Source organism: Cetorhinus maximus, chromosome 9, assembly GCF_964194155.1.
Source record: "Cetorhinus maximus chromosome 9, sCetMax3.hap1.1, whole genome shotgun sequence".
Taxonomy (NCBI): Eukaryota; Metazoa; Chordata; class Chondrichthyes; order Lamniformes; family Cetorhinidae; genus Cetorhinus; species Cetorhinus maximus.
Window position 1 is genome coordinate 53,682,742 of NC_135887.1, and position 26,073 is coordinate 53,708,814.

At 44.4% G+C, this 26,073-nt stretch overlaps 2 non-coding genes and 1 pseudogene across 2 annotated transcripts; all 3 read right to left on the minus strand.

The window, feature by feature from the left end:
• Nucleotides 1-2,733: 2,733 nt before the first annotated feature.
• On the minus strand, nucleotides 2,734-2,852 carry LOC144685130 (5S ribosomal RNA). Its single transcript, XR_013577642.1, has one exon. It is a non-coding gene; the product is annotated as a 5S ribosomal RNA (ribosomal RNA).
• Nucleotides 2,853-8,569: 5,717 nt separating this feature from the next.
• LOC144685126 (5S ribosomal RNA) lies at nucleotides 8,570-8,688 on the minus strand. The gene has a single exon (XR_013577638.1). It is a non-coding gene; the product is annotated as a 5S ribosomal RNA (ribosomal RNA).
• Nucleotides 8,689-18,377: 9,689 nt separating this feature from the next.
• LOC144685132 (5S ribosomal RNA) lies at nucleotides 18,378-18,486 on the minus strand (annotated as a pseudogene).
• Nucleotides 18,487-26,073: the final 7,587 nt, after the last annotated feature.

Here is a 26,073-nt window from a genome sequence, read left to right on the forward strand (position 1 = left end):
TCTCTTCCTCCTTTCTTGAATAGTGGTATTATCTCTGCAAACTTTCAATCCACTGGGGCCAATCTGGGATCTCGGGGAATTTGCAAAATCAGAACCATTGCATCACAACCTCTGCAGCTCCCTGGCTTAGAACTTAAGGAGACCATCAGGTCCTGGAGGATTTGTCAGCTTTTAGCTGATATTAATTCCCTAAAATTCCACAGTCTTGTTAGCCTCTTGGTGATCCTCTATTTCCGGTATACAACTTGTGTCTTCTACACTGATGACAGACACATAATATTTCTTCAAACTCTCTGCCATTTCCTTGTTCCCTCTGATAATCTCTCCTGTCTCTGCTTCTAAGGGACAAACATGCATTTTCACTACTCTCCTCTTTATCCATCATACATACTAATCTGTTTTTATGTTCCAAGCTAGTTAACTGTCATTTTATTATTTCTCTCTTTATCAACTTTTTGGTGGCCCTTTACTGGTTTGTGAAACACTCTCAATCGTCAGGCTGACTGCGAGTCGTTACAACATTATAAGCCTCATCTTTTCATCTAATATTATCCTTAACTTCCTTACTAAGCCACAGATGGATGATTCTTACTCAGTTTTTGATTTTTAACGGAATGTATTTTCATTGTTCATTTTGATGGAACCAGATGGAATTTAATCCTGAAAAGTGTGGGGTGATACACTTTGGAAGGAGTAATGTAACAAGGAAGTATTCAATGAACGGCATGACACTAGGAAGTTCTGAGGAACAAAGGGACCTTGGCGTGTGTATCCATAGATCTCTGAAGGCGGAGGGGCATGTTAGTGGGGTGGTGAAAAAGGCATATGGGACACTTGCCTTTATCAATCGAGGCATAGATTACAAAAGTAGGGAGATCATGTTGGAGTTGTATAGAACCTTGGTGAGGCCACAACTGGAGTACTGTGTGCAGTTCTGGTCGCCACATTATAGGAAGGATGTGATTGCACTGGAGGGGGTGCAGAGGAGATTCACCAGGATGTTGCCTGGGATGAAACATTTAAGTTATGAAGAGAGGTTGGATAGACTTGGGTTGTTTTCGTTGGAGCAGAGAAGACTGAGGGGCGACCTTATCGAGGTGTACAAGATTATGAGGGGCATGGACAGGGTGGATAGGGAGCAGCTGTTCCCCTTGGTTGAAGGGTCAGTCACGAGGGGACATAAGTTCAAGGTGAGGGGCAGGAGGCTTAGGGGGGGATTTGAGGAAAAACTTTTTAACCCAGAGGGTGTTGACGGTCTGGAATGCGCTGCCTGGAAGGGTGGTGGAGGCGGGTTGCCTCACATCCTTTAAAAAGTACCTGGATGAGCACTTGGTACGTCATAACATTCAGGGCTATGGGCCAAGTGCTGGTAAATGGAAGTAGGTAGGTAGGTCAGGTGTTTCTCACGTGTCGGTGCAGACTCAATGGGCCGAAGGGCCTGTACTGCACTGTGAGATTCTGTGAATTCTTTCTTTAAATGTTTATTTGCCACCATACATTGTGGTCGATTTACTAAATCAACCTTAGCCAGCTCACCCCTCATACCGAAGTCATTTTCTTTGTTTAATTTCAAGATTCTTGCCTGGGACTGGATTAAGTTGCTTTCAAACTTAATACTGAATTTAATCCTACCATCATTTTCCCCAGATCTTTTACTATGAGATTACAAATTAAACCTGCCTCATTGCACAATGCTAGATTTAAAATAGCTTTATCGTTACTTGATTCCAGAACTTATAGATTCAGGAATCTATTGTGAGACCGTTCTACACATTCCTCTTCCAGACAACCTTTGTCACGTTCATTTACGCAGTTTCTATCAAGATGAAACTTTTGTTAGATGATTCCAAAAACTTCTCTCACCAGCTTTACTTGATTCTTTTAGTCTTAATCTTCAGCCATACTGATTCGACATGCTGATCTTCTGAACCAAGATCCTTCCTCATTAATGTCCTTATGTCATCCTTTGCTATCAGAACTACTACTCCGTATTTTCCATTCAGCCTGTCTTTTGCAGATACTGTGTACCCTGGAATATTTATTTACCAAGCTTGCTCACCCTGTAACCATGCCTCTGTAATGGTGATTAGGTCTAAGCCAATTTTCTCTATTTATGCCACTAGTTCATCTCTCTCATAGTGAATGCTTCTCACTTCATTTAAAGAGTCTTGAACTTGTGTATTTTTTACTCCTATTTCTTGAATTGACCTTATTCGATGATGCAGTATTACAGATATAAGCTGGCTGTTCCTTTTTGTCCCATTCTACTTTCATTTACCCAAATCATTACACTGGCCTCTTGCTTTGACTTTTAGATTTCGCTTTCTAAATCTCCCTTCACCTGATCCCTTGCCCAACCCCCACCCCCATCCACAGCTGTTTTTTTTTAGTTTAAAGCTGTATCTACACCCCTAGTTATAAGTTTGTTATAAAACAGAATGGTATGGTCATGAAAGTGGCAACAATGAACGTTCATGGTGCGCAAGTGGGCAAAAGTCATGTTTTGTGCTCTTTAGTGAAAGACTTGGCGTTGCGCCTTGTGCTTGTTCTGCCATCTCAACCAGTCCCCTTACTTTCGTCTCGCAGGGGGAGAATGTGCAGCAAAGAGATGGTGAGAGGAAAGCGAGAGAGAGACAGTGTGTGTGCAGGAGTGAGCAGCTAAAAGGATGTTTGTTGCTTGATGAATGGCAGTGTGAGGGTGCAGAGGTTTGAGCAGCCTCTGGTGGCAGCAAAAGCCTACTGCACCTGGTATTCCCAGGCGGTCTCCCATCCAAGTACTAACCAGGCCTGAATCTGCTTAGCTTCCGAGATCAGACGAGATCGGGCGTGTTCAGACTAGTATGGCCGTAGGCATTTGCTGACTGGTTTTCTGGCTACTTGAAGGCACACAGCTCTGACTCTGCTTGCATTTGAAAGCATTCTAATGCACCAAAAGATTTAATTTCACTTCTTTCCCCTGCACTTTACTCTCTTGCTGCTCTGCCCCCACAGACACAAATCACAAACCTTTCCCTTCATCAGGAACACAGCAACAGGTAGGCTATTTGGACCCTCTAGTCTATCCCACCATTCAATGAATCATGGTTCATCTGCCTTTGAACTCCATATCCTTGCCTTGCCGTACCCCCCCCCCACCCCCCATCATTAATGCCTTTGCTTAAAAAAAGCCTACCAATCTCAGATTAAAAGTTGACCATAGATCTAGCATTAATTGCCTTCCGTATCACAAATTTCTGAAACTCTACGACCCTTTGTGTGTGGAAGTGTTTTCTAATTTCACTCCTGAATGATATGGCTTGAATTTGTAGACCCCCCTGGTTCCTAGACTCCCCAACCAGCAGAAATAGTTTCTCTATTCATTCTACCTGTTCCCCTTAATATCTTGAAAACATCAATCAAATCACCTCTTGACCTTCTAAATTCCAAGGAATACAACCCTACTTTGTATAATCTCTCCTCATAATTAACCTTTTGGAGTCAGATATCATTCTGGTGGGTTTACGCTGCACTCCCTCCAAGGCCAACCAACTGTGGAGCCCAAAACTGCTCCCAGTCCTCCAGGTCGGTCTAATCACAGGGCTTTGTATAGCTGAAGCATAACTTTAACCCCCTTGTGTTCTAGTCCTCTTGATATAAAGGTCAGTTTTCCACATGCCTTGTTCATTATGTTTCTGCTTCTGTTTTTGCTTTTTCTTTCACTTTACAATGTTCTGGATTCAACAGTGACGTCAAACATTTTCAGGTCATAATCTCTGCTGTTATTTTTTTGTCTATTGCTCATCATCCTATCATTATTAAGGCATAAGAACATAAAAGAAGCAAGAGAAGTACATTAGGCCCCTCGAACCAGCTCCACCATTCAATTCAATCATGGCTGTTTTACCTCAGCTCCAAATTCCTCCTTTGACTTCCTGAGAGATTGAAAATCTATCAATATCCGTCTGATATTATGCTCAACGATAGAGCGGCCCCCAAACTTGTTGGGTAGACGACATTCCAAAGATTCACAACCTTTTGAGTGTTGAATCTTCTCCTCATTTCAGTCCAAAATTAAATGCAGTTTGCAAATCCTAGTTTATGAGATCAATTGCTTCCCCTTCATCCATCCAACCATTTACATCAGGAAAAAGCTCTTGCTGTCAGACACAATTTCCCGTTCATAAAACCATGTTGACACTGTCTGATCATACTATGATTTTCCAAGTGTATAGATAAGAGTTCCTTGATAATAGGTTCCAGAATTTTCCTAACAACTGATGTCGGCAACTGTCCTGTTTCTTTCTCTCGCTCCTTTCTAGAATAGCAGTATTATCTTTGCAAACTTTCAATCCTCTGGGGCCCATTCCAGAATGTATAGAGTTTGCAAATCCGAACCCATACATCCACAATCTCTGCAGCTACCTGGTTTAGAATCCTAGAATGTAGATCAGCAGGTTCTAGGGAATTGGTCAGCTTTTAGTCCCTTAAGTTGTTTCTCCAATACTTTCTTTCTGCTGATATTAATTACCTTCATTCCACAGTCTTGTTAGCCCCTTGGTGATCCTCCATTTCTGGTATACAAATTGTGTTTTCTACGTTGATGACAGACACACAATATTTCTTCAACACCTCTGCCATTTCCTTGTTCCCTGATAATCCCTCCTGTCTCTGCTTCTAAGGGACAAACATGCATTTTCACTACTCTCCTCTTTATCCATCATGCCTACTAACCAATCTTTTTTTTTGAAAAATATACTTTATTCATAAAATATCTGGAAGAATGTTACAAAACATTTCAAAATCGCCATCACAAAAAGTGCAATCAGATTCAACTTTTACACATGGACCACGAGGTGCTTCAATACAATCAATGAAGATTACAATCATTTCAATATGGTCATTACAGACAATCAGACAGTGCAATGGTATTGGAGTTATCAACATACATCATGTTGCACTCTGAGGTGCTTCAATACAATTATAATACAATTAGTATTCAATGCATACATTCATTGTGAGCTATACAGCCCTAGGGGCTCTAAACAATTCCCAGCCCCTCAGTGCACTATGGCAGAAAGGTCTTAGGCAGCGACCTTTTCCCATTGCGCCTTTGCAGTGGATGCCCCAAGCTTTAGTGCGTCTCTCAGCATGTAGTCCTGGACCTTGCAATGTGCCAGTCTGCAACACTCGGTCAGGGACAACTCTTTGCACTGGAAGACCAACAAGTTTCAGGCAGACCAAAGAGCGTCTTTCACTGAGTTGATGATCCTCCAGCTGCAGTTGATGTTTGTCTCTGCATGTGTCCCTGGGAACAGCCCATAGAGCACAGAGTCCTGTGTCACAGAACTGCTCGGGATGAACCTCGACAGAAACCACTGCATCTCTCTCCAGATCTTTGCAAAGGCACAATCCACAAGGAGGTGAACAACGGTCTCGTCCCCACCACAGCCACCTCGAGGGCAATGTGCAGAGGGTGAGACTCCTGGCGTTGGAAGGATCTGACGGGGAGGGCCTTTCTCACCACCAGCTAAGCTACATCTTGGTGCTTGTTGGAAAGTTCTGGCGATGAGGCATTCTGCCAAATAACTTTGACAGTCTGCTCGGGGAAACATCCGACAGGATCCACCATCTCCTTTTCCCTCAGGACCTCTAGGACGTTATGTACTGACCACTGCCTGATGGACTTGTGGTCAAAGGTGTTTCTCTGCATCAATTTTTCCATGAAGGACAGGTGGTATGGCACGGTCCAACTACTAGGAGCGTTCCGCGGCAGTGTGGCCAGACCCATCCTTCACAACACCGGGGACAGGTAGAACCTCAGCACGTAGTGACACTTGGTGTTTGCGTACCAGGGGTCTACGCACAGCTTGATGCAGCCGCACACAAAGGGGGCCATCAGGATGAGGGCGATGTTGGGCATGTTTTTTCCCCCCCTATCTAGAGGCTTGTACATCGCGTCCCTGCGGACACGATCCATTTTTGACCTCCAGATAAAGTGAAAGATGGCTCGGGTGATCGCCACCATGCAGGAGTGTGGAATGGGCCAGACCTCCACGTACAGCAACAGCGGGAGTGCCTCACACCTGATGACCAGGTTCTTATCCGCAATGGAGAGGGAGCGTCGCTCCCACATGCCCAGTTTCCTTTTTACCATAGACACTCGCTCTTTCCAGTTTCTAACGTATGCCCCGGCACCTCCGACCCACATCCCCAGCACCTTCAGGCCGTCAGCCCTAATGGTGAAGGGGACAAAGAATCGGACAGCCCAGTTCCCAAAGAACATGGCGTCGCTCTTCCCATGATTTACCTTGGCTCCTGAGGCCAGTTCGAACTGGTCACAGATGTGGATCAGTCTGCGCGCCGACAGCGGATCGGAGCAGAAGATGGCGACATCGTCCATGTACAGGGAGGCTTTGACCTGAGTGCCTCCACTGCCTGGGATCGTCACTCCTCTTATGCCCGGATCCTTCCTGATGGACTCAGAAAAAGGTTCTATGCAACACACAAAAAGGACAGGGGAGAGAGGGCAGCCCTGCCTGACTCCAGATTTAATAGGAAAGCTTTCTGATTCCCACCCATTGATTGAAACTGCGTTACTGATGTTAGTGTAGAGCAGTTGGATCCAGTTGCGGATTCCCTCCCCAAACCCCATTTTGGAGAGCACATCCACCATGTAGGTGTGTGATATTCTGTCAAAGGCCTTCTCCTGATCCAGGCTGATGAGGCAGGTATCCACACCCCTGTCCTGCACATAGGCAATCATATCCCTGAGTAGCGCAAGGCTGTCAGAGATCTTCCTGCCCGGCACAGCGCAGGTCTGGTCAGGGTGGATCACCAATTCCAGAGCGGATTTGACCCGATTGGCGATGACTTTGGACAGAATCTTATAGTCCACATTCAACAGTGAAATGGGTCGCCAATTTTTAATTTCCTCCCTTTCCCCCTTCTGCTTGTAGATGAGGGTGATGATGCTTTTCCTCATGGATTCTGACATGTTGCCGGCCAGAGGCCTTTGCTCCAGGCTAGTTAACTGTCATCTTATTAGTTCCCTTTTTATCAACTTTTTGGTGGCCCTTTGCTGGTTTGTTAAACACACTCATTGGTCAGCCTTACTGCTGGTCTTTGCAACATTATAAGCCTCTTCCTTTAATCTAATAGTATCCTTAAAAAGCCATACATGGATGTTTCTTGCTCAGTTTTTGATTTTTTTAATAGAATGCATTTTCGTTGAACGCATTTGTTTCTTTAAATATATCCTAATATCTATTTACTGCCATTTATTGTAGTCTATTTACCCAATCAACCTTAGCCAGCTCTCCCCTCATTCCTAAGTAATTGGCTTTGTTTAATTACAAGATTCTTGCCTGGCACTGGATTATGTTGCTTTCAAACTTAATGTGGAATTCAATGGTACCATCACTTTTCCCCACAGGATCACTGATTGTGAGATTACAAATTAAACCTGCCTCATTGCACAATGCTTGGTCTAAAACACCTTTATCCCCAATTGGTTCCACAATGGATTGTTTCAGGAAACTATCATGAAATTATTCTACAAATTCCTCTTCCAGACAACCTTTGCCAATTTCATTTGTCCAGCCTATATCAAGATTAAAAGCCCCACAATTATGACATTCCCTTTCTTACAAGCTCAAGTTCTTTCTCCTTTAGTGCTCTGTCTAACAGTATAACCTCTGTAAGGGACTGTACAAATTCCTCACACCAACTTTTTCTGACCCTGTTATTTCTAATCTCCACCCACACTGATTCTACTTTCTGATTTTCTGAACAAAGATCCTTCCTCACTAATGTCCTTATGTCATCCTTTGCTATCAGAACTACTACTCCTTATTTTCCATTCTGCCTGTCTTTCGGAGATACTGTGTACCCTGGAATATTTATTTACCAACCTTGCTCACCCTGTAACCATGCCTCTGTAATGGTGATTAGGTTTAAGCCAATTATCTCTATTTATGCCACTAGTTCATCTCTCTTATAGTGAATGCTTCTCACTTTCATATAAAGAGTCTTGAACTTGTGTATTTTTTACTCCTATTCCTTGAATTGACCTTATTCGATGATGCAGTATTACAGATATAAGCTGTCTGTTCCTTCTTGTCCCATTCTACTTTCCTTTACCCAAATCATTACACTGGCCTCTTGCTTCAACTTTTAGCTTTCGCTTTCTAAATTTCCCTTCACCCGATCCCTTGCCCAACCCCCACCCACAGCTGTTTTTTTAGTTTAAAGCTGTATCTACACCCCTAGTTATAAGTTTGTTATAAAACAGAATGGCATGGCCATGAAAGTGGCAACAATGAACGTTCATAATGCGTGAGTGGGCAAAAGTCATGTTTTGTTCTCTTTAATGAAAGACTTGGCGTTGCGCCTTGTGCTTGTTCTACCATCTCAACCAGCCCCCTTACTTTCGTCTCGCAGGGGGAGAATGTGCAGCAAAGAGATGGTGAGAGGAAAGCCTCTCGCTCTCAGAGAGTGTGTGTGCAGGAGTGAGCAGCTAAAAGGATGTTTGTTGCTTGATGAATGGCAGTGTGAGGGTGCAGAGGTTTGAGCAGCCTCTGGTGGCAGCAAAAGCCTACTGCACCTGGTATTCCCAGGCGGTCTCCCATCCAAGTACTAACCAGGCCTGAGTCTGCTTAGCTTCCGAGATCAGACGAGATCGGGCGTGTTCAGACTAGTATGGCCGTAGGCATTTGCTGACTGGCTTTCTGGCTACTTGAAGGCACACAGCACTGATACTGAGATTATTTGATAGAATTCTACTGTACCAATGGATTTTTCTTCTGTTTTTTGCACCCCCACACCCCGCCCTTCCCCAGCTTACTCTCTTGGTGGTTGTCCCCACAGGCTCAAATTACAATCCTTTCCCTTCATTAGGAGCAGAAGAACAGAGGTAGGCTATTTGGCCCCTTGAGGCTATCCCACCATTCAATGAATCATGGCTCATCTGCCATCAAACTCCATATCCTTGCCTTTCCCCACCACCCCCACCCCATCATTAATACCTACCAATCTGAGACTTAAAATTTACCATCGATCTAGCATTGATTGCCTTTTGCAGAAGAGAGTTCTACCCTTTGTGTGTGGAAGAGTTTTCTAATTACACTCCTGAAAGGCATGGCTCTAATTTGTAGACCAAGCCCAGCCAGAAGAAATAGTTTCTCTCTATCTTCGCTTTCGGGCCCAGGGGACTTGGGGCCATGGTTACTCATCATATAGCAGTGTCACTCCGGCACCAGAATCTAACTTAAAGTTGATGAAATGGCTATTCACCATGCTGTCTGCATTCCAGAGTGAAGAGCTGCATCGCCTGATGTCGCCCAAGAAGAGAGGCTGTCCCTATATTCTAGTCGCTGGCCTTGACCTCATGGATAACCTTCGGGTTGCCTGTGCGATGCTGGGGTCACGACTTGCACAGGAAATTGAGTCGCCTGCCTGAGTTTAAACTTCTACCTTTTTCCTGCTTCAAATGTCTTTGTCTGTGGCAGTGATCACTGGCTAGTATTGGCAGGATATTGGTCTTTCCTGTGAGGATGCTTTGAGCACTGGCATGGTCATTTAGCAGAGTGGTTCAGGTGTGACTGACTTGGGCAGTCCCTGCGCTTCTGTGGCTTGAAATGGTGGACTGAGGTGTGGCTTCAGCCCCATGAAGTGTTCTCTCTCCTGAGAATGGTCCTGTGCTGGTCACGCAGCTCAGTGTCTAACCTGCTAGACAGCTTTGTCGAGGGTAAGATCATCTTTGGCTTGGAGGAGGTCAGAGAGTGAATTGTCCGCCACACTCACCATGATTCTGAGTTGGAAGAGTTCAGATTTTAAACTGCCATACTCACACCCTTCTGCCATGTGGTTGAGATCATTGGTGAAGGAATTGACAGATTCCCCAGGCTGCTGGAATTATCCTGTTAAATTTGGTGCGTTCCAGGATTTTATTGGATCTCAGGCTGAAGAAAAGGTCAAAAGATTTTAAGACATCGTCAAATTTAGCAGCTGACTCAAGTACGGCTTGACTTGCAATGATGTCATCTGCGATTAGAATGGAATATGGAATAAAGTAATGTGCTAACTTGTTCCGTCTCCAATTTTTAAAATTTAATCCTGCAGCAGTGGTATACCTCAAATCTTTTTCTCCAATAACTCCAATTTTGGGACTGATCAGGGCTATAGGTGAAGTCCATTGGAGGTGGGAATGAAGAATAGTGATCCATAAAATTCTTAGTGTAGGTGTAGCTTTGAGAGAAGAGGATTTCAATATGGTGTTGCCAGTTATAATGACGAAGGGATTCTCACGCGCTTCCTGGGTTTTGGCGCAAATTTCAAAATGGCGGTTACGCAAGAGCCCAAAATGGCGGTGGGGTCAGAGGGCTGCCGAGGGACTTCTCGCTTTGCAAAGGCATGCTGTGGGTAGGGAACAGGTCAACAGGACTGAAATCTCACTGGACAGGCCAAAGAATTGCGAGGTACTCGACTTCACGAAAAAAAAAATTCTCCATCATTTTGTTTTTTTTCATTCCGTTCTGGACTCGTGGGGAGGAGGCCAAGTCAGGCTCCGGGCTAGTGACTGAAATTAACCGTGTTTCTGCATGATAGAATTAAACAGAGGGTTCACAAGGCTGGCTAGCCTGGAAATTTAAAAGAATTTTCTCTCACCCTGCAGGCTACTGGCTCTGCTTGGTTCAAGCTGAACTTCCACAGGAAATTGAGTCTTCTGCCTGAGTTTAAACTTCTACCTTTTTCCTGCTTCAAAGTTGTCATATCCCTTCAGTGAGAACAGAGAGAGTGTGTGTGTGGGACACAGTTTGTGTGTGTGTGTGTGTGGGACAGAGTGTGCATATGTGCGTGCGTGTGAGGGACTGTGTGTGTGTGTGGGACTGTGTGTGTGGGGGACAGAGTGTGTGTGTGTGTGGGTGGGACAGGGTGTGAGTGTGTGTGTGTGGGTGGGACAGAGTGTGAGTGTGTGTGTGGGTGGGATAGAGAGTGTGTGTGTGAGGAGGGGACAGAGACTGTGTGTGTGTGACTGAGGAGAGTGAGTGAGTGTGTGCGTGGGAGATCCATTTGTATCCAGGAAATGGGCCCGCTCCTTCAGGAGTGAGCAGATCCTGACAGTGGCCTCCACCCTGGGAGGCACCCCCTGGCATTGCAATGCAGTTGGCTACTGGAAGTGTTCAGGGGGCTGCCACCATCGCAGTAGGATGTGGCATACAGGAGGATGCCACCAGCTCACTAGCTCACCAGGAGAGAGAAGGACATTCTGCAGGTAAATCCTTCACCCTAGCACTGACGCGAGGCCAGTCAGTCCACTTCAAGCTTGCATTCACCCAGAAAGAACAATGTATTCTGCTTTTCGATTAATCTCCTTTTGTGTTATCACAAGCAGGAGTGAATCAGGCAATAGGCTCTATTATAGTAGTCAATGTGGCTCTCACAATGCAGGTTTTTTACTAAAGTGGCCATTGCTTAAAAATAGTGTAGGTCACTTATGTAGACCATCAGGTTCTGGGGAATTTGTCAGCTTTTAATTCCTTAGATTTCTCCAATATTTCCTCTCTGCTAATATTAATTACTATAGTAATAGAGTCTAGTACATAGAGGGTTAATGTTGAACTGAGTACCATACCACCCTCACACTGATGTAAGAGGCACATGACCCAGAGCCAGGGTTGATCTAGAGATGGATAGAGATGTAAACTGTATAAAGGCTGAGGACGGAGTCAGCTCCATACCTGTACCTTCTACTGTATATATGTATATTAGTAGTTAGTAGATCTGTTACTGCTGGGAGTCTTATTTGAATGAGCAGACTATCCATATTAAAATCATGAGTTAAAGGCCTTTTCCCAGCTACTGAGTGCTATATATTGTCCCTGGCCATCTCCCAGGGCTAAAATGTATCTGAGAGAGATGGACATTGTGGTCTCCCTTCTCCTGAAAAGATGTGTAAGAGTGCACATGAGCAGTTTCTAATTATTTTATGGCATGTTGCCTACCCATTATTAGCTGAGTGCGTGCCAGCCTGGATGCTGTGCTCATTGTCATATGCTCATTCTGCCAACAACCCAGCCTACAACTGAACCAAAGCTTTAAATACACAATGACATTGTTGAAGACAGCTATGTGCTTGTTGAATCATGCTGCCTTTGAGGCCCAACCAAACTGACTTTCCTTCTACATTTGCGAGCGACCCTGTAGCACATTGGTGCAGGATTGCACATACTGAGGCCTTACTCACCCTGGCTACCCTCATTAGGTCATTGAGCCTTTTCTGTCATTGGGACTATTTCCTTCTGACCAACCCAACACTGCTGAGCTCCTCAGCCACCCCCTCCCAGGCTATGCTTGTCTGGCTTGGCTTGCTATTCTTACCAGGTGTAGGCATCAGCTGCTCACATTGATCAGACACTACATATTGAGGCTAGGGGCTGGTTTGGCCCTTCTCCCCCACCCCTTCCCTTGCTCCAGCGGCGCAGGCAGCTCTGGAGGGAAACATAATAACTAGACAACTCCTCCCTGCAAAAAAGTGGTTCACTTGTTCAGGTTAAAAAATAATGCACCTCTGATCAGTGCCAAGGGTTGGAGACAGCAGAACTCAAAATAAAATGCACTCACCTTCAAAGCCTGTAAACTGCCCAATGACAAATTATCCTGCAGAGTTTGAAGCGATCCTGCATTTGCTGGGTTCCCTGACACTGTCTTGTGCCAGGGGTCCTTTAAGCTACTGGCCGTGACCTTGTTCTGGGGCACAGCCAACAACCTTGCAACTGTCCAATTTCCTAAACAGCAAGACTTTCTATGCCTCCCGACTCGCAATGCTATACTGCTGATTAAATTAAGTCAGCAGCCAGCTAACCCTTGCAGCCATTGCAGACCCTTCTTCTTCAGGCGAAGCATGCCGCTGCCATTTTGGAAAGCCCACCAAAAACTGGCAAGCGTGGGAAGGTCCATTGTTCAGCAGTGAACAGCGGCACCATCTTGGAAGTCCACAATCTCTTAAAGCTGTACCCACACTTTTAAAAATCTTCAAAATGGATCACAATTCCACACTTCCAGCTCCACCAGTACTCACCCGTGGCCCAGACCAGACACAGAATTGGAGTCTTTGGAGGAAAAGACTTTTAAGATACAGCATTGCTAAAGGTCTAAATAAAAAAATCAGAAGCAGAACAAGTCAATACACTTCTTTATCTGACTAGGAGGTTTACTAGGTCAATACCTGGAATGAATGGGTTGTCTTATGAGGAAAGGTTGGACAGATTGGCCTTGTTTCCACTGGAGTTTAGAAGAGTGAGGGGTGATTTGATTGAAGTATACAAGAACCTGAGCGGCCTTGACAAGGTGGATGTTGAAAGGATGTTTCCTCTTGTGGGTGAGTCCAGAACTAGGGGGCACTGTTTTAAAATTAGAAGTTGCCCTTTTAGGACAGAGATGAGAAATTTTTTCTGAGGGTTGTGCGACTTTAGAACTCTGCCTCAGAAGGCGGTGGAGGTGGGGGTCATTGAATATGTTTAAGGCAGAGGTAGATAGATTCTTGTTAGGCAAGGGAATCAAAGGTTATCAGGGTCAGATGGGAATGTGGAAGTCGAAACACAAGATCAGCCATGATCTTATTGAATGGCGGAGCAGGTTCAAGGGGCCGAATGGTCTACTACTGTTCCCATTTCCTATGTTATTATGTTCTTATGACTGGGGCAATTGCAGCTAACATCATTCCATGACAAGTTATCGATGTGTTTTCTGTCAAATTTGATGATATTTTGAAATTCTTCAATGTTTATTTCAATCTGAGATCCAATAAAATGTTGGAGAGAACCAAATTTAATGAAACAGTCCAACCTCCAGGGAACCTGTTGATTCCTTCATAAACAATCTCTACAGAGGCTGGCAGAGGGTGTGAATACAGTGATTTAAAGTCTGAGCTCATCCGAGTCAGAATCACTGTGGGTGTTGCAAATGATTCACTCTCTGACCTCCTAAAAGCTAAGGATGATCTAACCCTAGACAAGGCAATCCAGCTGGTTAGACTGTCTGAGCTACGTGAACACAGGACTATCCTAGGTGGAGAGAACACTGCTTGGGGCAGAAACCAACCCTCAGTCCACCATATCAGGTCACAGAAACTCAGGGGCCATCCAAGTCAGGGAAAGCAATTCCTGAACTGCCCAGTGGAGCGACCTTACCAGCGCTGTGGTGCGCCACACCCTCACAGGAAAGATCAGTGTCCTGTGAGCACTGCCCAACGCTTCCACTGCAACTGACAGGACCACTGGTAAACTGTGCAAGTCAAAACCCCAGCACCGCACAGACATCCCTAAGGTAATCGACAAGGTCGCGACCGAAAACCCTGAAGACATACAACCATGCTTCTTGGGTGACAGCAGAGAATGTGGCTCTTTTTGGAATTCTGGCATTCTGGTAAATGATCATCTAACAAATTTTGAATTAGATTCAGGTGCCAGTGTGACCATCCTGTCAGACAAAGAACCATTGCTCCAAGGCCTTTGGATTCGAATGACGGACACTCCACTTTACAGGGCAGGGGAGTCCAACTCCCGGTCATTGGTATGAGCCTTGATCCACTGAGGTATGGCAACAAACAGATCTTTGAGGTGATGTACGTTGTCTGGAATCAGCCTTTCTCTCTTCTGAGCAGGGATATCTGCGTAGCCCTCGATCTCATACAGGCAGCAGATGTCAAGACCACCACTGTCTTTAGCCAGCCAAAACAGCACAGTCCTGAGTCCTCAAACACTAGAGTATTCAGACTCTGATTTCACCAGCGATCTCTTCTCTCTTTTTGAGGAGCAGGTTTGTCCATCATCATTCCAGGTCCTCAAAGATCAGACCAACCTACCACACATGAAATTACCATAGCACCTCTGGTGGAAGTGGTACCAGAAAACAGTCTGAGGAGCTTCTGCCTCCAACTACGAAGATGGAACAGTTGCGGGGGGACACAAACCACTGTGCACACATGGCAACTTCCAGCCAGCGTGCCAGAAACACAAGGAATGCCAGGCCCTAGTAGCAAGTCTCACACCATCAACATCAAAAAAAGTGTTAAGCATACTACTCAATCTTGTTCTTGCCACATAAACACCCTACCTCAGTCTCAGAGCTTCCATACGGCCCAAACGGAAAAAGAATAAAAGGCACCACCAAGCAGGTGTTGTGTGGCACTACCACCGTGCTAAATAGAATAGATTTTGAACAGATCTAGCAACTCAAAACTGGCTATCCATGAGGTGCTGTGGGCCATCAGCAGCAGCAGAATTGTACTCAAACACAATCTGTAACCTCATGGTCTGGCATATCCCCCACTCTACCATTACCATCAAGCCAGGGGGTCAACCCTGGTTCAATGATGAGTGCAGGAGGGCATGCCAGGAGCAGCACCAGGCATACCTAAAAATTATGAAGTGTCAACCCGGTGAAGCTACAACACAGGACTACTTGAATGCCAAACAGCGTAAGCAGCAAGCGATAGACAGAGCTAAGCGATCCCACAACCAACAATCACAGCTAAGCTCTGCGGTCCTGCCACATCCAGTCGTGAATGGTGGTCGAAAATTAAACAACTCACTGCAGAGGAATGCTCCACAAATATCCCCATCCTCAATGACGGGGGAGCCCAGCCCATCAGTGCAAAAGATAGGGCTTAAGCGTTTGCTACAATGTTCAGTCAGAAGCGCCGAGTGGATGATCCATCTTGGCCTCCTCCGGAGGTCCCCAGCATCACAGGTGCCAGTCGTCAGCCAATTCAATTCATTCCATGTGATATCAAGAAACGGCTGAAGGCACTGGATACTGCAAAGGCTGTGGGCCCTGACAATATTCTGGCAATAGTACTGAAGACTTGTACTCCAGAACTTGCTGCGCCCCTAGCCAAGCTGTTCCAGTACAGCTACAACACTGGCATCTACCCGGCTATGTGAAAAATTGTCCAGATATGTCCTGTACACAAAAAGCAGGACAAATCCAACCCGGCCCATCAATCTACTCCATCATCAGTAAAGTAATGGAAGGGGTCATCAACCGAGCTATCAGGCAGCACTTGCTTAGCAATAACCTGCTCACTGATGCCCAGTTTGGGCCACTCAGCTCCTGACCTCATTACAGCCTTGGTTCAAACATGGACAAAAGAGCTGAATTCCCGAAGTAAGGTGAGAGTGACTGCCCTTGACATCAAGACTGCATTTGACCGAGTATGGCATCAAGGAGCCCTAACAAAACTGGAGTCAATGGGAACCAGGGGGGAAAACTCTCCATTGGTTGAAGTCATACCTAGCACGAAGGAAGATGGCTGTGGTTGTTGGAGGTCAATCATCTCAGCTCCAGGACATCACTACAAGAGTTCCTCAGGGTAGTGTCCTCAGCCCAATCATCTTTAGCTGCTTCACCAATGACTTTCCTTCCATCATAAGATCAGGAGTGGGGATGTTCGCTGATGATTGTACAATGAAAAACACCATTCACGACTCCTCGGGTCACACCACTCCACACTTCATTAAAGCCTTGGTTCAAACATGGACAAAAGAGCTGAACTCCCGAGGTGAGGTGAGAGTGACTGCCCTTGACATCAAGGCAGATTTGACCGTGAGGTATTAAGGAGCCTAGCAAAACTGGAATCAGGGGGAAAACTCTCTGCTGGTTGGAGTCATACCTAGCACAATAGAAGATGGGTGTAGTTGTTGTGGGTCAGTCATCCCAGCTCCAGGGCATCGCTGCAGGAGTTCCTTAGGGTAGTGTCCTAGACTCAACCATCTTTGGCTGTTTCATCAATGGCCTTTCTTCCATCATAAGGTCAGAAGTGGGGATGTTCGCTGATGATTGTGCAATGTTCAGCACAATTCACGACTCCTCAGATACTGAAGCAGTCCATGTCCAAATGCAGGAAGACCTGGACAATATCCAGACCTGGGCTGACAAGTGGCAAGTAACATTCGTGCCACACAAGTGCCGGCAATGACCATCTACAACAAAAAGGAATCTAACCATTGCCCCTTGACATTCAATGGTATTACCATCACTGAATCCCCCAGTATCAACATCCTGAGGGTTGCCATTGACCAGAAACTGAATTGGACTAGCCATATAAATACTGTGGCTACAAGAGCAGGTCAGAGGCTAGGAATCCTGTGATGAGTAACTCACCTCCTGACTCCCTGTCCACCATGTACAAGGCACAAGTCAGGAGTGTGATGGAGTACTCTGTACTTGCCTGGATAAGTGCAGCTCCAATAACACTCAAGAAGTTTGACATCATCCAGGACAAAGCAGCCTGCTTGATTGGCACCCCATCCACAAAAATTCACTCCCTCAATCACCAAGGCACAGTAGCAGCAGTGTGCACCACCTATAAGGTGCACTGCATGAAGTAACAAAGCCTCCTTGGACAGCAACTTCCAACTACCATGTAGAAGGACTAGGGCAGCAGACACATGGGAACACCACCACCTGGAAGTTCCCCTCCAAGCCACTCACCATCCTGACTTAGAAATATATTGCCGTTCCTTCACTGTCGCTTTGTCAAACGGTATAACCTCTGTTAGGGACTCTACAAACTTCTCACACCAGCCTTTTCTGATCCTCTTATTCGTAATCTCCACCCACAATGATCCTACTTCCTGATTTCCTGAACCAAGATCCTTTCTCACTAATGTCCTTATGTCCTCCTTTACTATCAGGGCTTCTCCTCCTCGTTTTCCATTCTGCCTGCCTTTTGGAAATGTTGTGTATCCTGGAATACTTATTTCTCAACCTTGGTCACCCTGTAACCATGTCTCTGTAATGGCGATTAGATCTAAACCATTTAGATCTATTTATGCCACTCGTTCATCTATCTTATAATGAAATCTTCAAGCGTTCAGATAAAGGGCCTTGAATGTTACTTTTTTAACTACAGTTCTTTGCATGGACCTTATTCGCTGATACACTTCAGTTAAACTCTCTGTCTCTCCCTGTCCCTCTCAAATTGCCTTTACCCAAATCATTATACTGCTCTATTGCCTCAACTTTTGACTTTAGCTTTCTAAATCTCCCTTCACCTGATCCCTCCACCCCCACAACTTTTTTAGTTTAAAGCCCTATCCACATCCCTAGTTATGCGATTCCAATAATGGCAACAGCGAACACTCAGAGTCATGCCTGACTGGGCGAAAATCATGTTTTGTTCTCTTAATGGTGTTTTGTGTCTTGTGCTTGTTCTGCCATCTCAACCAGCCCCCTTGCTTTTGACTCGCAGGAGGAGAATGTGCAGCAAAGAGATGGTGAGAGGAAAGCGAGAGAGACAGTGTGTGTGCAGGAGTGAGCAGCTAAAAGGATGTTTGTTGCTTGATGAATGGCAGTGTGAGGGTGCAGAGGTTTGAGCAGCCTCTGGTGGCAGCAAAAGCCTACAGCACCTGGTATTCCCAGGCAGTCTCCCATCCAAGTACTAACCAGGCCTGAGTCTGCTTAGCTTCCGAGATCAGACGTATTCAGACTAGTATGGCCGTAGGCATTTGCTGACTGGCTTTCTGGCTACTTAAAGGCACACAGCTCTGCTACTGATATTATTTGATAGAATTCTACTGCACCAAAAGATTTAATTTCACTTCTTTCCCCCGCACTTTACTCTCTTGCTGCTCTGCCCCCACAGACACAAATTACAAACCTTTCCCTTCATCAGAAACACAGCAACAGGTAGGCTATTTGGCCTCTCAAATCTATTCCACCATTAAATGAATCATGTATCAACTGTTTTCCATATCCCCGCCTTTCCCCCAACCCTTCCTACCCACCCCCCCTCCACGCCCCCATCATTAATACCTTTGCTTAACAAAAATCTACCAATCTCAGTTTAGAATTTACCATCGATGTAGCATTAATTGCTTTTTGCGGAAGAGAGTTCTGAACTTCTACCACCTTTTAAGACCATAAGACGTAGGAACAGAAGCAGGCCGTTCGGCCCATCGAGTCTGCTCCACCGTTCAATGAGATCATGGCTGATCTGATAATCCTTAACTCCACTTTCCTGCCTTTTCCCCATAACCCTCGATTCCCTTACTGATTAAAAATCTGTATCTCAGCCTTGAATATACCTAACAATCCAGCCTCTACGGCTCTCTGCAGTAAAGAATTCCACAAATTGAGTACCCTCTGAGAGAAGAAATTCCTCTCATCTCTGTTTTAAATGGGCACCCCCTTACTCTGAGATTATGCCCTATTGTCCTAGACTCTCCCACAAGGAGAAACAACTTCTCAGCATCTACTCTGTCAAGCCCCCTAGGAATCTTATATGTTTCAATAAGGTCGCCTCTCATTCTTCTAAACTCCAATGAGTGCAGGCCCAAACTACTCAACCTCTCCTCATAAGAAAATCTCTCCATACCCGGGATCAACCTAGTGAACCTTCTCTGGACTGCCTCCAATGCCAGTATATCTTCCCTTAGATAAGGGGACCAAAATTGTTCACAGTATTCTAGGTGTGGTCTAACTAGTGCCTTGTATAGTTTTAGCAAGACTTCCCTATTTTTACACTCCATACCTTTAAAATAAAGGCCAACATTCCATTCGCCTTCCCTATTTTCTGTTGAACTTGTATGTTACCTTTTGTGATTCATGCACAAGGACTCCCAAATCCCTCTGTGCTGCAGCCTTTTGCAGTCTTTCTCCATTTAAATAATATTCAGCTCCTCTATTCTTCCTGCCAAAGTGCATAAGCTCACATTTTCCCACATTATATTCCATCTGCCAAGTTTTTGCCCACTCACTCAACCTATCTATATCCCTCTGTAGACTCCTCGTGTCATCCTCACCATTTGCCTTCCCAGCTATTTTTGTGTCATCCGAAAACTTCGCGATAGTACATTCACTTCCCTCATCTAAGTCATTAATAAATATTGTAAATAACTGAGGCCCTTTCACTGATCCCTGTGGCACTCCACTAGTTACAGGTTGCCATCCTGAAAATGCCCTCCTTGTCCCAACTCTCTGTCTTCTATTAGTTAGCCAATCCTCTATCCATGCTATCCCCAACACCATGGGCTCTTATCTTATTACCTTATGTGCAGTAATTTATCGAGCACCTTTTGGAAATCCAAATATATTACATCTACTGGTTCCCCTTTATCTATCCTGGGCCCTTTATCTATCCTGCTTCTTACCTCCTCAAAGAATTCTAATAAATTTGTTAGGCATGATTTCCCTTTCATGAAGCCATGCTGACTCTTCTTGATTAGATTATGTATTTATAAATGCTCTGCTATTACATCCTTTATAATAGACTTCAACATTTTCTCAATGACAGATGTTACGCTAACTGGCCTATAGTTACCTGTTTTTTGTCTCCCTTTTTGAATAAGGGTGCTACATTGGCTGTTCTCCAAATCGCTGGGACTTTTCCAGAATCTAAGGATCCTTGGAAGATTACTACCAGTGCAACCACTATCTCTGTAGCTACTTCCTTTAACATTGTAGGATGCAACCCATCAGGTCCAGGGGACTTATCAGCCTTTAGCCTCATTAGTTTCCCTAGAACTTTTTCTCTAGTGATAGTTATTATATTTATCTCCTCCCCCACTTTTGCCCCTTGATTATTTAGTATTTTGGAATGCTATTAGTATTTTCTACCGTGAAAACTAAAGCAAAGTATTTATTCAACTCCTCTGTCATTTCCTGGTTTCCCTTTATTATTTCCCCAGCCTCATTCTCTAAAGGACCTATGTTCACTTTGGCCTCTCTCTTCCTTTTTATATATTTAAAGAAGCTCTTACTCTTCATTTTTATATTACTTGCTAGTTTACCCTCAAAGTTTATTTTCTCTCTCTTTATTATTTTTTGGGTCATCTTTTGTTGATTTTTAAAACTTTCCCAATCCTCTGGTTTACCACTAATCTTTGCCACATTGTATGTTTTTTCTTTCAATTTGATACTGTCCGTGTGAAAGTGTTTCTAATTTCATTCCTGAAAGATATAACTAATTTTTAAGAGTATGCCCTGTAGCCCTTGACTCCCCATCTGTGAAAATAGTTTCCTTCTCTGCCCTATCTGGTCCTCTTAATACCTTAAAGAATTTGATCAAATCACCCCTTAATTTCCAGGGAGTACAGCCTATTTTGTATAATCTTTCCTCATAAGTTAACCATTGGAGTCCAGTTATAATTCTGGCAAATCTACATTGCACTCCCTCCAAGGCCAATATATCCGTCCTAAGCTGTGAAGCACGGAACTGCTCCTAGTAATCCAGGTGAGGTCTATCCAGGACTTTGTTCAGTATATCTGAAGTATGATTTCTACCTCCTTTTATGTTAGCTCTTTTGATATAAAGGCCAGCATTGCATTAGCCTTTCTGATTATTTTCTGTCTGACACTGCAGAATCATAGGATCACAGAATGGTTACAGTAAAGAAGGCGGCCATTTGCCCTGTCATGTCCATGCTGGCTGTCTGAAAGAGCAACTCAGCTAATTCCACTTCCTCCGCCCTTTCCCTGTAACTCTGCATTTTTTTCACTTTAGTTGCTTATCCAATTCCCTTTGAATGTCATAATTAAATCTCCCTGTCCCACACTGTCAGCCAGTGCATTCCAGATGCTAACCACTCGCTATATAAAGAATTTTCCTCCATTTAGAAATCCCCCAGTTCTATCCTTTTTAGATGCAAAGTGGATGAACTCACATTTGCCCACACTGAAATCCATTTACCCATTCACTTAATCTATCAATTTCACTTTGTAATATTACACTTTCATCTACACTGCTTACAACATTGCATATGCCTGGATGAGTCCAGCTCCAAAAACACTCAAGAAACTTGACACCATCCAGGACAAAGCAGTCCGCTTAATTGACACCCCATCCACAAACATTCACTCCCTCCACCATCGATGCATAGTAAGCAGCAGTGTGTACCATATACAAGATGCTCTGCAGAAACTCACCAAGGCTCTTTCGACAGCACCTTCCAAACCCGCAGCCTCTACCACCTAGAAGAACAAGGGCAGCAGGTGCATGGGAACACCACCACCTGCAAGTTCCCCTCCAAGTCACTCACTACCCTGACTTGGAACTGTATCATTGTTTCTTCACTGTGGCTGGGTCAAAATCCTGGAACTTTCTTCCTAACAGCACAAATGAAAAAAGCTGTAGTCCCAGAGGGCCATAGGCTGCTCTCTCATTAGAGAGAGATGACTGGGGGGGTGAGTTTAACCTGAGGGTGACCACACCTCAGGCATGGGTACACATGGGATTGGGAGTAATATATTGGCGTGGATTGAGAATTGGTTAGCAGACAGGAAACAGAGAGTAGGGATAAATGGGTCTTTTTTGGAGTGACAGGCGGTGACTAGCGGGTACCACAGGGATCAGTGCTTGGGCCCCAGCTATTCACAATATACATCAATGATTTGGATGAGGGAATCAAATGTAATGTTTCCAAGTTTGCTGATGACACAAAATTTGGTGGGAATGTGAGCAATGAGGAGGGTGCTAAGAGGCTTCAAGGTGATTTAGACAGGTTGAGTGACTGGGCAAATACGTGGCAGATACAGTATAACATGGATAAGCGTGAAGTTATCCACTTTGGTAGGAGAAACAGAATGGCAGGGTATTATTTAAATAGTGATAGATTGGGAAATGTTGATGTACAAAGAGACCTGGGTGTCTTTGTACACCAATCTAGGTACAGCAAGCAGTTAAGAAGGTAAATGGTATGTTGGCTTTCATTGTGAGAGGACTTGAGTACAGGAGCAAGGATGTCTCACTGCAGCAGTACAGGGCTTTGGTGAGACTACACAGAATCAGAATTGCAGAATTACAGAATTTTAATTATACAGGAGGCCATTCGGCCCATTGTGTGCCACATGTGGAGTATTGTGCGCGGTTTTACTTACCTAAAGAAAGGGTATACTTGCCATAGAGGGAGTGCAGCAAAGGTTCACCAGACTGGTTCCTGGAATGGCAGGATTGTCGCATAAGGAGAGATTGGGCCGACTAGACCTGTATTGACTGGAGTTTAGAAGATCTCATTGAAACATATAAAATTCTGATAGGGTTGGACAGACTGGATGCAGGGATGATGTTACCTCTGGCTTTGTGGGGGGGCGGGGGGGGGGGGGGGGGGGGGCGGTGGCGCAGGCTTTGTTGGGGCATGGGGGGGGGGCAGTGTCTAGTACAAGGGGTCACAATCTCAGGATACGGACCATTTAGGGCTAAGATGAAGAGAAACTTCTTCACTCAGAGGGCGATGAACCTGTGGAATTCTCTACCATAGAGGGCTGTGGAGGCCAAGTCACTGAATATATTTGAGAAGGAAATAGATAGATTTCTGGAATCTAAAGCCATCAAGGAGTATAGGAAGAGCATAGGAGTACGGCGTTGAGATAGAGAATCAGCCTTGATTATATTGAATGGCAGAGCAGGCTCGAAAGGCCGAATGGCCTACTCCTGCTCCTATTTTCTGTGTTTCTATGTCACACTCTGCCAATTAGAGTACTTGCCCATTATCCCTATTTTGTCTCTTTGCACAAAGGGAAGGCGTGGTCGTATCCTTAATTATAAACTCTAGTAATTACACAACAACAGATACTAAGCTAACCAATTTATAATTCCCTGGTTTCCACTGTCAATAGTGGAGTGACATGCATAACTTTCCAATCTAAATGAGTGGTTCCTGAATCGAGAGAACTCTGGAAGATTATAGTTGAGGCATCTGCAATGTTCTCATCTACTTCTTTTAATCTGTGGGATGGAAATTATCTTGTCCTGGGGATTTATCATTATTAACTTCATTACTGATATTTTGCTTATGTTAATTTTGATGAGTCCCTATCTCTCATTCAATATTATTTCTTCAGTATATCCAGTGTGCTATTCTCTTCCTCCAATGTAAAAACTGATGCAAAGTCATTATTCAGAATGTTCACCATTTCCTTATTTTCATTGACAATATCACCGTTAACAGTTATTAAGGGTCTCCCTCGGCTCCTGATCACCCACTGTTTCATTATGTAATTGCCTTGCTTTCAGCTTCAAGAGTACCTTAGTTTCACTGTTCACTCACTCATTCACTTATGCAAAACCACTGCTCTCCTGGTGCCTCAAAATACAAACATTCACAGAGCAGACTTTTCCCCATCGCTGCGGGAATGAATGAAGTCAGGTAGCATCACTGATACCCTGAGAACTGTCCACAGACACTGGCCATTTGGGCCCATGTTTTAAACTGGCTAATTTAATGAGCCTAGATGTTGATTAGTGGATGAACAGGGTGGTAGGGTTAGCAGCCTGAAGCCAATGGTGTAATAAACTTGGAATGCAGGGCTGGTTTCTTGTAAAAAAATCAGTAAACTTCATTTACAGCCCCCTGGTGAGGCTACATGCTTGTTCCAAGACCCAGGCTAAAAAGCTCCACCTCTAAGCTTAGGACTGATTCATCTATACAGTCACATGATCCTCACAACAGTAAGAAAAAGTTTAACTTACAATTAATACAAATGGGTTTTAATCTTCACACCGGATCAGGCCCACTGACACCCATCATTCACTGCAGTGCAAACTGGGCTCACAATAGGGTTGCCAACTGTGATAATCTGATGTGTAATATACCTTTAAGAGGAATGTTATAATAAAAAATCACATGATCTTATTATCCAATGACAGAGTAGCGCGGGCTACCTTAGTAGTCTGTAGTTAGTAGTCGAGTCTGTAATGTAGAGGCAGGGTTTTAGTTGTAAGCACACAAGTATAACTGCTAAGTTCCTTTGTAAATAAATAGAATGTGTTCTACATAAGAACTGTCTGCTGATCTGCTATGTCTATGGTACCAACTCAGTCATCCCGAAACAAGCGTGCAACCCGGATCCATTAGTCCAACTAAACCAGTGACAAGGATCCAACAAACTGGCGATGAGGTGAAAAAAAGCAAGGAAGGACCATAAAAAAACAAAAAATAGTGAGGCAGGAAATCAAGTGAACCTCGCACAGTAATTGTAAGTAGAATTTCCATCCTAATAACCGAAGCAGTCCCTTTGAAGCATGCTGCAGTTTGGAAGAATTGATCATTTTGACCTGACTTTGGACAATTGGTCTCATTATGTTGAACACCTCATGTTCTTTTTCCAAGCTAATGACATTGCGGGAGAGGAGAAGAGGCACACAACCCTCTTTATCCACGTGTGGGAGTAAGACTTATAGATTAATCCGAAGTTTAGTGGCACCCAATGTCCCGGATTGAAAGGTTTTGATGATTTAGTAAACCTTGTGAAGAATCATTACCAGCCCAAGCCCTCAGTAACGATGCAATGGTTCAAATTTAACTCAAGAACTAGAGCCCCAGGGGAGACAGTTGCTTGTTATGTGGCATGTCTAAAACAGTTAACACAGTAGTGGGAGTTTGGTACATCTATAAATGAAATGCTTAGAGATCATTTGGTGTGTGGTGTAAATGAAGATTCGATTCAGAAGAGATTACTGTCCGAAACAAATTTGGATTTTCAGAAGGCGCAGGAAATAGTACTGGAAATGGAAGGCACAGTGAGGGACTCGAAAGCCATACAGGGAGTGTAAAATGGTGCCGTCCTCCATATTGGGTGGGGAGCTCCAGCCAAAAAAGGTGTGAAAATGTACAGCTCTGATGAGAAGCGGGAAGCAGCCACAGCTTACAGACAAAAAGAAATGACTTAGCAACGAAAACATAATAACGGTAACAGAGGTGGAAACAGACAACCCTGTAATGAATCGAAGTTTAAAAAAATCGAATGTTTTTAGTGTCATCGAAACAAACACCTCATGAGACATTGCAGGGATAGAATCAGGCAGACTTTCAATCAAAAGAAAAAACCCCGTGAGATCGTATCAGACAATGACATGGTATTTACGAGTGCTGAGTTTCAACAGTTTATCAGCCTCAACAGTATTATTCATGTAAAAACTTCACCATACCTCCCTTCTTCGAGTGGACTGGATGAGCGAGCAGTTCAAACATTCAAAACTGGTATGAAGAAATTAACTGGAGACTCCATAGCGACCAAGTTCGCACGTTTTCTTTTCCATTATAGAACCACCCCTCACACGACAACAGGTGTCATACCTGCGGAATTGTTGATGAA